A 14091-nucleotide genomic window follows, 5' to 3' on the forward strand; every position below is an offset into this window, starting at 1 on the left:
CAGTTGGATCCCTGGTTTGAGAAGATCCCCTGGATAAGGAAATGGCAACCCACTCCAGTATTCTTGCCTGGGAAATTCCATGGACAGAGGACCCTCGTAGGCTACAGTCCATGGGGTCTGGAAGAGTGAGAAATGACTGAGTAAGCACTTGATGCCTAATATATTGTTGACTGTAATAATTGCTATTCATTATTGTTAGTGGTGAGCTTCCCTTATGGCTCAGATTGTAAAGCGTCTGCCTGCAATACGGGAGACCCGGTTTCGATCCCTGGGTTGGGAAGATCTCCTGGAGAAGGAAATGACAACCCACTCCAGTATTCCTGCCTGGAGAATCCCAGGGACGGAGGAGCCTGGTAGGCTACAGTCCATGGGGTCGCAAAGAGTCGGACAGGACTGAGCGACTTGACTTCACTTCTTCATTGTTAGTGATATTGACTAAAAAATCTCTACGTGTTTATTTTTAGGTGTCATATTGTAAAAGAGATAATGCAAGAGTATAAGTTATTATAATTGAGGGGAGAAGAAAAAGTTTTCAAGGAAAGATTGCAAGGCTTGTAGCCATTTAACTTGGAAAGCCAAAAAATGACTAATGTACAATGTTTTGTCCAAAGTTAAGTTTTTAAAAACATTTGTGGAAGCAACAGTAGGGAAAAACATAAATTAGTCTCTTATAAGGTACAGTTCCAACAAAAAGCAGACTTGACTTGTTCCTAAGTATTAACATAACTACTACCAATGGTTGGAACTAACAGGAAATGTAATTTTAAGTAATGAAACTTGAACTTTCTGATCAACAGAGCTCCCAACGGTAAAACAAACAGTTACAAGTCCCCTGTCTATGGGATAATTCCAGCTGTGGGTGTCAGGTATAAGGTGAAATAGATTGCTCAAACTTGAATAAAATATTGACAATTTGTAAAGAACTAAATTTTCTGCTGACTTAAATTGCTTTTATTACAATATTATTTAATGTATAAACCTGTGTAAACTTCATATATACACCAATATATTTCTTATAAAACTTTAAAAAGCAAGTTTACAAATTAGATATAAAAACTTCAAATTAACAACCTTAATGCAGTACATAGCCTTTTTGCTGAAACCCTATTGCCTACAGCAGGAATATGGAATTGACTACTCTTACAGAACTGGTTCTTTGAAATTCAAGACCTCTATATTAAAAAGCAGAGACACTACTTTGCCAACAAAGGTCCATCTAGTCAAGGCTGTGGTTCTTCCGGTAGTCACATATGGATGTGAGAGTTGGACTATAAAGAAAGCTGAGCACCGAAGAACTGATGCTTTTGAACTGTGGTGTTGGAGAAAACTCTTGAGAGACCCTTGGACTGCAAGGAGATCCAACCAGTCCATCCTAAAGGAAATCAGTCCTGAATATTCACTGGCAGGACTGATGCTGAAGCTGAAACTCCAATCCTTTGGCCACCTAATGCGAAGAACTGACTCATTTGAAAAGACCCTGATGCTGGGAAAGATTGAGGGTAGAAGGAGAAGGGGACAACAGAGGATGAGATGGTTGGATGGCATCATGGACTCAATGGACATGAGTTTGAGTAAACTCTGGGAGTTGGTGATGAACAGGGAGGGCTGATATGCTGCAGTCCAGGGGGTCACAAAGAGTTGGACACTACTGAGTGACCGAAATGAACTGAACTCAACTGATACTGCCCTTTTATGGCAATTCCATTTTCTTGCCTCTTTTTCTATTCAAATAACTATGAACTCTATTAGTCTAAGTACCATGAGAGTATCTGGCCTTCATTTGACCCCAAAAGTACTTTTTTTTTGTCTTAAGTCTATCCGTTCTTTTCTCATTAGCTCATAACATTTAAAGTTCCAATACAGTTACAGACACACCACAGATAAAGGCATAAAAATGAAATATCAATACTTAGTTGTAAGATATTCATTCATAGGGTCCTGGATAGACTTATGTTAATGTTTTAAAGGTAATAATCAAGAAAAAATGTTTACAATAATATTAAAAATGTATTATGTGAGAATCTTAGAAGACTGTACTGTAATTGTAAAAGACGATAATGCAACAAGGAAAACTAATCTGCAAGTGAGGAAGATAATGGTAGGTCACAGAAGCATTGGAAAAGTCACAGAAATCAAAACTGGCAATGTCTTTCCTGGACCAACCGTAGATTGAGAAGATGTGGTTAATAGATGTGAGTATCAGACTCCAGTTAGCAAGACCATGGGAAATGAAAGCCTTGGGTATCTTTTTCTAAAAGGAAAGAAGTGATGCCTTCTTTCCCATGTGATCTTTTAGAACTCAATATAGGACACTGAAAGTTATAGAACATATTTCTTGCATTGCAAAAATTCTCAGTTTTACAGACTACTGTGTGTCTGTAGGAAAATAATTTTTTGCATAAATGTTTTCTTTATGTGGTAGGCTACTTCATTGAATATTTGGTCTCATATCCAATTTTAATTTAATTAACTCATCTTTGTATTTGCAGTTTTTATTTTGTTTCCTTTGCCATTTTTTTTTCAATTTAATGTTTATTCCAAATACAAACTATAATGTTGGTTGAGAAATTTGTTGATAATAATCTGTTCCCTCAAGTTGCCCAGGACTTATGTAGTGATTATCAGGTTTATATTTGTCAGTTTCTGTCACCCACTTCATTCTCTTTAGCTTGTAATAAAAAAATTTACTCATAGCTTAAAATATTTACCATCTGTTATTAGCCTTCCATCAAGACAAAATAACTGTGATATTGTGAGATTAAAATAATCTCAAAACTGCTTTTTCTCCAATTAAAAATTGCCTTTACAAGTTTTCTAGTAACTAGGGATTTTAGAACCTAATCGCATGATAGAACAGACTACATTATCAGGAAACTTGAAAAATCCTACATCATAAGCCAAGACCTATAGTCATTTGTCAAGTGACAGTGTTGAAAAAGGTGAACTTGAGACTGTCTCCTAGTGATCTTGGCGTAGGAACCTACAAAGTGGGTGGTTCCATTGAAAAAAGTAAGTTCTATCAGCTACAAAATAGAACAGATCAAAAGAATGCATTTTCTGAAAAATAATAAAAGTATACTTTGTGTGTGTGCTCCTCCTACTCTGTAATTAAAGAAGCTCCTTTAAGTGTCATGAGAAAAAAAAATGCTGATAGTTGAATAATATTATTGTCAAAAATTGCAGTTGTAAGAGAAAAATGGGGTCATATTTCCCCCAGAAAGCACAATCAGGTCCCTCCCAAGGAACATGCTTCTGGGTTAAACTCTTTGTGCCTCCTCAACCCCTTCATTCAATAAGAGGAGTGATCACTAGTACTCAGACCTTGGAAAGAAGAGCTTTAAAACTTTGAGAACTATCTGCTGTTATTAATAATCTCTTGACTTAAGATTTTTAGAGATTTTTAAACTCTAAGCCCCATGGACTCTGGGCTTTTATAACATGTTCTAGACCCCAAAAGAGTCTCCAGTATGCTCCCTTACCTTTGCCAGAAAAACAAACAAACAAACAAAAAAGATTAGATTTATGTATTGCAGGCCTGAGATTTCTACCTCTGAGAAGCCTCCTCTGACCCCACCTTCCCTCCCAACACTAGAGTAAGTCATCTCACTCAAAAATCCATTCCTCCTGTATTCTTCTTCCATAGTATTTTCAATAGTCTTTATAATAATTATTTAAATGATGGCTGTCCTTTCCATTAGGCTACAAGCTCTCCAAGGGAAAGATTTCTGTCAATTTTATTTACCCCTGTACTCTAGTTCCTGGCACAGAACAGATGTTGAATAAGAGAAGTAGGAAAGAATCTAGCACTTGAAAACTATTATCTGTCAGATAGCACATTACATCAGTATAATAGTGAAGTAGGTGCTGTTATTTCAGAACATAGTAAAGTAGGTGCTGTTATCCTATTTTACAGAAAAGTAACTGTAATGTATGTTAGGTAATTTATGTAAAATTAACAGCTAATAAATGGCAGAACCAGATGTGTTCAACTTCAAAACACATGATACTTTTACCAAACTGTGAAGGAATATTCCAGAATAATTCCTAAATTTATTTTTTGTAACAGGAAAAAAATTATTAATGACAGTCCTTTTAGCATCCTTGCTGTTATTTAGCACTGCCATTGATTCCCTCCACCTCTCTATAGATTATACTCTCAGGTAAACATCTTGACTCACTACAGATCAATTCCATGGAGGGAGGAAATTTTGGCCCACTCAGCATCTTTTCAGGTCATCCATTAATTTAACAAATTTTTACTTAGTGCTAAAAATGTGCCAAGAACTGCAGAAAGCATTGTATCAGACACTGGCCTCTCCAGTGTCACCAGAGAACAGTGTTCCTTGTCTGCATGCGGTGTCACCCCTGGCATCATCCCTCAGAGTGTGTTTCCTATGTCATTGTGCAACCTGTCTTCTAATATCATAGGACACAAAGAGCTTTATTTCACTTGTTCTATAAGAAACTGTGGGATGATAATGACTTCAGGCATCTCCAAGAATCCATTGTTTTTAGAAAATCCATTACTATGAGTGCAACCTCAGCCCACATTATGTTTGATGTGTAATCCTGCTCTATGTTAATTATTTCCTTGTGATTCTATATGCTTTGAAGGACAGAGAATGCTGCTGTTATTTTTGACACTTCTTATTGCTTTGATTGTATGCATTTTTGTTTGTGCATGAATATTTAATCCCAGAAAGGTTGTTGACTTGCGATCAGACTTGCTTCTCTGAGACAAAAAGAAAAAAAGCAATCAGAGCCTGAGTCCGTAGGCAGTCATTAGTGACACAAGTAACTCCTCAAGATCCCTGGAGTCTTTTAAGTCACTTTGCTACCTACCCAGATTCTTTAAATGCACAGGGAAAGAATGGCAGAGACCTTAAAAATACAAAAAGGAAAAAAGGAAGGAAAAGAATGAAAAAGAGGAAAGAAAAGGAGAATTGTTCACTTGAGGGTCTGCTTGGGTTTGAGCTGTGCATTAGTGTGAGAGTTACAAAAGCTAACAATCTTCTCAGGGAGGAATGCTTAGGATAGCAATGGGATTTGATGAGGGAATAGACAGAGAAAGACTAAATGAGAGAATGTGAGAACTAAAATACTTAGACCTTCATCGTCTCAGAGAAACCTACTCTACCTACAGGACAAAGGTGAAACATTATCCCTCTTTCTGTCTTAAAGACTGTTGGAGAAGTTTAGGAGAGGACTTGACCACTGGCCAATCCTCAAGCTGGACCTGGAGAATCAGAAGGTCTTCATCCCTCTACTGTCCTTGGAATGTATGCTCTGCCCATAGTTCCCGCAGTGGAAGCTGTGTTTAAGGATGGAGTATTGAAAGAGCAACCTGTTGTTGAGGCCACATTGGATGTGTACATGACTGAACCCCATTAATGCTTCTCTATAAACTCTTAAGATGCTGTTATGTGGACTGGATCCACTCCTGGGTGAGTTTCCCTCATATTAACAGCACCACCTACCAAGAGTTGTCTCTTTGGTCTCTCCTTGTCCTCTGCATAGGGAGCCAGTTTCAGATTATACTCAGAAGCTCTCAAGTTTGCAACACAGAAGTGATATTCTATACCAGGGTTCTTCACAGGCATTAAGAGGAAAGAGAGGCTTTCTAGAACCTCATGGTCTGTTTAAAATTGGAGCTAAGTTTTAGTTGTTTTGTGAACTTATTTTCTGTTTGTCTCTCAATGTTTGTTTGAACATACTAATTCTGAATAATATCTTTTCTCTTATTCTGTATTCAGATTTTACCTTTATCTCCACCCAGTAGTGGTAGAATTGATTCTTGTTGCACATGGCATTTACAGTCTATAAAATCACAGTACACTGAATTAGTAAATATTGAAACACTGATAACACAGCACACAGTGGAGGGAAAAGAGTGGGGCAAAGAAAGTCTTTTATGATTAATTTTTTTTCTTGTCTTGCCATAAAATATGAATTTTATTTCACAGAAGGAAGAGGTGACTTTTTAGGGAGAAGGTATAGCATAAGCAACAAGTAGGTGGGGAAACACAGGTTGCAAGAAGACTGTAGTTGGCTGGAACCTAGGCAGAGTGTCCATCTTGGGAAGCAGTAGAAAATAACATACCAGAAGGAGGCTGAAGGAAAAATCTGAAAGATAAAGCAGCTCTAGCTAGTCAAGAGACCTGATTTTTATTCCACCAGGTGTGATTAGGCATTAAGCGTTTTGAGCAGAGAAGTGACAAACTCATATTATATATTAAGTGTCAATCTCATATGTCATTCTCTCAGTCAACAAATATTTACTGAGCATTGGCTATCCATCCAGGGCTAGCACTAGAGATACAGTAGCTACAGGTAGGTATTGCTTGTGCTGTCCCCAAGGTACAGTCTCATAGGGAAGGCAGAAAACTGAACAAGTACAGTTAATCCGCATTGTTCATAGTCTATACTTATGGATTTACCTACTCACTAAAATTTATTTGTAACTCCCAAATTAATACTTATGGCACTTCCATGGTTGTTCACAAACATATGAAGATTGGGGAAACTCTAAGTCATCTAGAGTACACATTCCCTGCTGAGGTCAAACAAAGCAATGCTCTGCCTTCGGCTCTCATACTGTAAAGTAAACTTTTTGCAGTCTATTTAGTGTCACATTGTTTTGCATGTTTGTATTTTTTATTGGTGACTTTGCTGTTAAATACAGGCCCTAGGGACTTCCCTGGCAGCCCAGTGGTTAAGACTCAGTGCTTCCATTGCAGGAGCTTGGTCCTGTTCAGGAACTAAGTTCCCACATGCCATGCAGCATGGCCAAAAAGAAATTTAAAATGGCCCCCAAATGTAGTGCTGAAGTGCTGTCATATGTTCCTAAGTATAAATTGGTTGTGATGTACCTTATGGAGAAAATAGTTGAAGTTCCACTCAGGCATGAGTTACAGAGCTGTTGGTCATGACTTCAACATTAGTGAATCACTAATATATATTGAATAAGGTGTCTTTAAACAGAAACATACATAAAAAGAGATTTTGTGCTGATTAATGAAAATGTTACCAGTGCCCTTACAGGAACCTAAACCTGTATTTCTCCGAGGGGCAATGGTTCAGTATTCACTAATTCAGTGTTCACGACTTCTTTATAGAACATAACTACCACAAATAATCATTGTTTATGATAGGTCTGAAAGGTGATACAGTGTGTTTCTACATTTGGGGAGGGTGCAGATGGGACAAAGAAGACTTTGCAAAGGAAGAAAGGATGAAGCAGAGATCTGAAGAATAAATAGAGATTGCCTAGGTAACTAGGAAGAAATATAGACAGGAAGGAAATAATAAAAGTATTCTGTGCAGAGAAAACATCCTGTGTTTTCTCAAAAAAGAAAAAACAAAGTGACTTGAAAGAAGCACAGAACACAGTAGGAAGGAAATATATTAGTTTGCAAGATCTGCTGTAACACAGTACCATAAACAGGGTACAATAAAAAAAATAGACATTTTTTGGTCTCACAGTTCTGGAAGCTAGAAGTCCAAGATCAACTTATTGGCAAGGTTGGTTCCTTCTGGGGTCTATAGGGGAGAATCTGTTTCACATCTCTCCCCTACTTTTGGTGCTTTGCTGGCAACCTTCTGTGTCCCTCAGCTCAGGAAATGTCACCCTGACACTCAGCTTCATCTTCACAAAGTGTTCTTCCTGCATGCATGTCATGTGTCCAAATTTTCTCTTTTTTTAAGGACACCAGTTTTATTGAATTAGGATCATACTTCCGTATGATCTCATTTTAACTAATTATATCTGCAAACCCTATTTCCAAATTTGAAGTTACTAGGGGTTAGCATTTAAATGTGGGAATTTTGAGAGAACACAATTCAGTCAGTAACAACAGTAAAGGTAATGAAAGAGGGTGAGAGACAGGAAGACCCAGAACCTAGTAAAAATGACTAAACAGTTAAGATTTCACTGTAAAGGAATATAGAAAAAAACTGTGCTTCAGCAAAGAATTATGCATTTTCTACTGACACTCATCCAGGCTATATGATTCTTGTATTTCATAGTATTTGAACTGGTTTAACATTTTGTAGATTATAGGCAACAAATAATGATGCAAAATAATTCCTAAGATAAATCCAAATTAATTTCCCTCTACCACCTTTAGAAAAAGCAGTTTTGCTTTAATTTGCTATTAGTGTCAATATTCTTCATCTAAAAATATCAGGAGTAATCTCTGAATTATCTTTTGAACTGGTTAGGATGTCTGCCTGGTTCCATCTTTAGTTAATGAGTAGAATGAAATTGTTAAAGTGTATTCATTTTTATGTCTGTATGAGTCATCATTTTACCTTTTTCTGAAAATTGCCTTTTACAAGAATGTGAATCCCTTGGTGGATAATACATCAATAAATGAACACTGCATGAATAAGTCAGTTAACCTAGTAGGTAAACTCTCAAGAGACAAGACAGTTTAATTATAGTTAATAACCAGATTGAGAATGACAATGTTGAACTTTATGTTGAGCCCTGTGTTCTTGGAAAACAGGGATGGTTAAGACAATCTCTACTCTCTGTAACCTAGGGAAATAGGTTATTATAAAGACCTACACTTCTCCCTGTGACTAAGATGTGTGCGTGTGTGTGCGTGTGTGTGTGTGTGTTAGTTGCTCAATCGTGCCCAACTCTTTGTGACCTCATGGACTGTGGGTCCCCACATGACCCACCAGGCTTCTCTGTTCATGGAATTTTCTAGGCAAGAATACTGGAGTGGGTTGTTATTTCCTTCTCCAGGGGATCTTCCCTGGCCCAGGGATCAAACCCGGGTCTCCCACATTGCAGGCATATTCTTTGCCAACTGAGCCACCAGAGAAGCCTGTGACTTAGATAAAACTTGCTAATAAACACCTTTTTTTTTTTTTTTATGTTAAGACCAGATGGAGACACCTCTATACTTCTATTCTTTGTTTTATAAATTTTTAACTGAACCATTTGTTCTCCCCAAGTTAGTTGGACACAGAGAAAAATATTTCCTGTTCAGGTGACTGACTGAAAATCTCTCTGATTATAAAAACAATCCCAATTATAACATCACCTACCTATAATTTGTCTACTTCTCCCTACACAAGTTTAAGATGAAACCATCCTGATGAGAAATTCTGATCTTTGGACTTGGGATGTTCTCCCTATTGTAAGTTTGAATAAAAGTTTCCTTCTCAGATTCCAAGTGGCTTCAAATAGCCCTGAAATTGGAATGAAATCTAGAATTTAATAGACAGCTTATAAATTCAGTGAAATTATTATTTCCTCGTCAAGCTTAGTGCCCATGTCAACTCTATGTGACTTCTGTCTTCCCATTTCATAGCTGGAGTTTCATCTATGGTTTTTGCATCCAACACTGTTGGGACACTGTAAGAGGGCTGATGTTTCTCTGCACTACAATCTTCTGGTTAAAATTTTTAAACTTCTTGTTCAATTTAACTATTTATAATTAAATTTATTTTTATAGATGAAAAGTGAAAGAGCTTCCACCTAGGAAGCTCTCTTGGTAATGACCCGCCTACCACCGCAGGAGACACAGATTCCATCCATGGGTGGGGAAGATCCCCTGGAGGAGGAAATGGCAACCCACTCAAGTATCCATGCCTGGAGAATTCCATGGTCAGATGAGTCCATGGGATTGCAGAAAGTCAGACACGACTGAAGTGACTTAGCATGGACACATGCACGGTGAAAAGAATTCAAAATTATGTGAAGAAAGAGAAAAATTCTGAAGGCAAAATCATACAACATGCTATTTTCTTTAAAGGTAGTTGATGCAAGAAGCTAAATAACTTCTATGAACACTTGATGATATATGTATTAGTATGTGTGTTCCCAGCTGACTTTAGGATTATTAAAGTGTATTTCAGTGCAATGTACAGAAGCGATTGATTCCTCTTTCTACAGAAGGCATCCTTTTAAATTGCAAGTTTTTCTTACACATAGTTCTGCATGACTTAGAATCTCTCTATGGTTTGTTGATTTTTTTTTCATAGCATCATAAATCTCAGAGCAAAAAGAAAAAGACCTCATCCTCTTTTATTTCATTTGAATCAGATGATTTTCATGTTAAATGGGTGAGGTAACCAGCATGCTATTTTCTTTGTTATTGTTTCACACGTTTGCTTTTTAATCCCACATTGATCAGATGGACCATAACATTTTCTTATATTCATCAAAGGTCCCAGAATACTGCCAGACAGATCTTGGCACTCCAAAAGGAAAAAAAAAAGTATTGATGCTAAATGGATTATCTTCTGAGTATTTGTTTCTCAGTGACAATGAGTACTTGGAAATTTCCGTTTGTAATTAATACATTAATGTTAAATACTGAGACAAATAGTAAACTAATGTTGAAACATTCCACTAGAAGCAACTTAAATAAACGTTTCTTTAAAAATGATCCAATAAATTCAGTTTTGCTAGTGTCCGCAGGGATTAGTGGTGATTAAAAGAAAAAAAGCAAGAATCTTCATTTTTATTTTGCCTTAGATCGGGTAGTAAGGTTACATTCTGAAAGTACAGTAGGTTGTTAAATGAGTAAACAGAGGTTTATAGAAAAGGGGAAGCAAGCAAAATATCAACACACACACACATACTGCTGTTCTCTGCCTTGCCCAATTTTATGCCTAAGGAGACTGGCAGGGCAGCTGATGTGATGTGAATCTTAGAGTGAATTCATAAACTCTTTAGTCTTCTTCCTCCCCTCTCTCCCCCGCCCCCATCCCCACCAACCCCATCAATCAGAGATTCTATCTGCACAGAGGTAGTCTCCATCATTATGGATCTGGGCTGCTTCCTGATGTAAATCTGTATTTTAACAAAGAGAGAGGAAGAGGAGAGAGGGATGCCTGGGGCAAGGTCATTCTTTGACCCCAGGCAATTGTCCTTCCCCACAGAGCAGTCCCGGGACCAAGCCAGAACTAAACAAACACAGCTGCCCCATCAGCTGCTACCTTGCCACCTGCCTTTTGAAGAAGAGGCTTTCTCGGGAGCCTGCCTAATGAGCGTGCCTGCCACGCTCAGACTGGCTGTTATAGCCTGAAGAGCCCTCTGCACACACATTGAGCTTTTCTCTCTACTTTGCACTTCAAGAACTTAGGAAGCTTCAGGGGAAATAAGGATTCAGTTTTTTTCTCCCTCCATTGTGATGAGCGTTTGCTTTCCCTACAGGAGGCTTTGAAGTACCTTAAAAATTCACATCGTAGCTTTAGGACACAGGCACTCAGAGGGATAGGCATGTTCTGCTCATCCTGGGCTGGAGCACAAGGGGGGACTTAGCAGCACTGGCCATGAGCACACCCTCATGGCATTCCTCGCTTGGCTCACCAAGCCCAGCCCAGCAAATGGGAGTAGCTGAGGCTACAGAGAGAAGAGAATATTGATAAAGAACCCCAAAAGCTTGTACTATCTGAAGGAGGAAACAGACAGAACAGGCTCCATCTTGAAAGCAGGACTCCATCTTGGGCTGGACTGTGGACTTTGAGCTATATGCCCAGTATCTATGGAAACAACATACCAACTGGAAAACCAGACCCCCCAGATGAAGCCCCAGGGCTCATACCTAGACACTCCTTGGCCTAAAAGAATACCCTAATTATCTATGTAACCAAATAGAATCACAAGTTCTACTATGCCTATTGGGGTATGACCATAGGCCTATTGATAATTGTCCACTGTTAGCTACCTAGGCTTAAGGCATACGAATCATGGGCTTAAGGCATACGAATCACGGGTTAACTTTGACTGTATCTTTCTTTTCCCTTGTTAAGACTAGTTTCAGAGAATTTGGGGAGGTGGGTTTAAGCACGTACACTTAGGATATATAAGGTTTTCACAAAAACTGGTTTAGGGTCCTTGGTGAAGAGGAGACTCTGCCTTGGGCCCGCCGGTGTAATAAACTGCACTCCACTATCTGCATTGTCCTTCTGAGTGGGTTTGTTTCCTGAAATGCATGGCTAGGACTCTATCCTCTGCCTCTGTTGCCATCCCTCCCTCTGCCATTCCCAGAGCTTATCAGTCCTGCCAAGGCCCTCTACTAGCAGATTCAATCCTTACCCAAAGGCCAAGATGAGTTGAACCAAATAGGAAAGACTTAGAGTTTTTCAGCCCTTAGCTGAATCTTTTCTTTCTTCACCCTTGCACCCACCCAAACACACCTTCCTTCTCCAATCTAGTGGGGAGGCTGATCAAGATGAATCTAGTATGGCTTTTGCATTAATGTCTCAGAATTCAGTTGGGCCAATCTTGGATACTGGAGTTTGGATGGAGAGGAGAGTAGTAGATGGGAGCTCAGGTCGTTGATAAATAAGAGCAGAACCCTGGCCCTTAAATGGACAAATAGGGGAGAAGAGGTGATAGACCCTTATGGCAGGAACTTGAAAAGAGCTAGGATTTTATAGCAGAGCCAGGTCATTTGCTTTCCTGGGCTATGTGCATATTTAGCCCCTTCCTTCATGAAAAATATTAAAAAAATACATTTTATAACTGTGTTAATAAAAGGTAAATATAATCCATGCTAGAGTATATTCACTTTTTCCTTCTGATTTAAAAAGAAATAAAAATATTTCCCCAGTTCTCTAAAAGCAACACAGACTCTAGGCCCCGTGCTTACTGCGCAGTCTCTGAAGGGGGATGATGGAGGAATGATCAGAGGTGGCAGTAGGGATCAAGAGTATATCTGATCCACCTCCTGGTCCTGAAGTAGGTGGTGTGTGAGAGGAAAAAAGAAACAACAACTTCCATTTGAAAAGGAGAATAGTATTCTCAAGGACAAATACATTACCCGTAGGTGTAAAGGTGAAGGAATGTGTCAGAAATGAGACTGCAATCGTCTGATCATAGAAGACAGTTCCAGAAGCCCAGAGAAAGGATTCGGAGAAGAGGTGGAACTGAGTCAGATTAGGGATAGTGTGGCCAAATGGGAATGAAAATTCAGGATGAGTTGATTTCTGGTGGGAGGGGCAACTTGAATGTAAGTCACTGTGGTCTTCCCTGAGAAGACCTTCTCTAGGCAAGAGTACCAGAGTGGGCTGCCATGTTCAGTTGGTAAAGAATCCACCTGTGATGCAGGAGACCCCAGTTTGATTCCTGGGTTGGGAAGATCCCCTGGAGATGCTTAACTGGTAAAGAATCCATCTGCAATGTGGGAAACCTGGATTCAATTCCTAGGTTGGGAAAATCCCCTGGTGAAGGGAAAGGTTACCCACTCAGTATTCTGGCCTGGAGAATTCCATGGACTATACAGTCCATGGGGTCGCAAAGAGTTGGAAACGACTGAGTGTCTTTTTCATTTCCATGTGCCTGGAATGGTCCTGAGCTGTTCAGAATTAGGTTCAGGTGGTCCTGAGGAAACTTACTCTGGAAGTTCAGCTCACTTGACTGCTAACTTTAACAGCAGAGGGACTGTTCCCTCACTGTGATAATCTGTAGAGTGACTGAGAAGGTACAGATTGTATTCAAAAAAATTTTAATGCTTTAATCTCATTTAATTCCCACAGCAACCCATTTTACAGTGGAGAGATCAGAGAAATTGAGAGGTGGTTACTTATCTAGGGGCCACTCCTCAATAATGACTCTCGTCATGTATGTATGTGTGTATACACTACACACATGTATACATACAGGTATCCCCTGCTTTTCCAAAGTTTGCTTAGGCAACTTTTTTTATGAGAAACCTACATTAGTACCTGTTTTCAATAACCAAAAGAAATTTGAAGAGAGTTTTTGCTTTTACAAAAAAGAACAGCACTTGTTCTGCAACTAGCTATTGTAGAAGCAGCTCTCACCCAGAGCAGTGAGAGGGGCACCGCCAAGCTGCTTTGCCGGACCCATATTCAGCGTCTCTCCATCAACATGCCATATCTTTGATCTGTGTTTGCGAGCATCTGCACTTTACCCTGATTTATTTTGTGCATCTGTTAGCAAGATGTGTCCTAAGGTAATGGCTTCTTTGCTCTATGCCATTTCCATTTACAAAAGGTTTTATAGACATGCTCTACTTTTGGATAGCAGAGGAAAAACCTGTGTATACCTACATACATATACACTGCCCCTGCTTAGTCATTTCAGTCCTGTCTGACTCTCTGCGA

This window comes from Bos javanicus, chromosome 24 (assembly GCF_032452875.1).
Source record: "Bos javanicus breed banteng chromosome 24, ARS-OSU_banteng_1.0, whole genome shotgun sequence".
Lineage (NCBI taxonomy): Eukaryota > Metazoa > Chordata > Mammalia > Artiodactyla > Bovidae > Bos > Bos javanicus.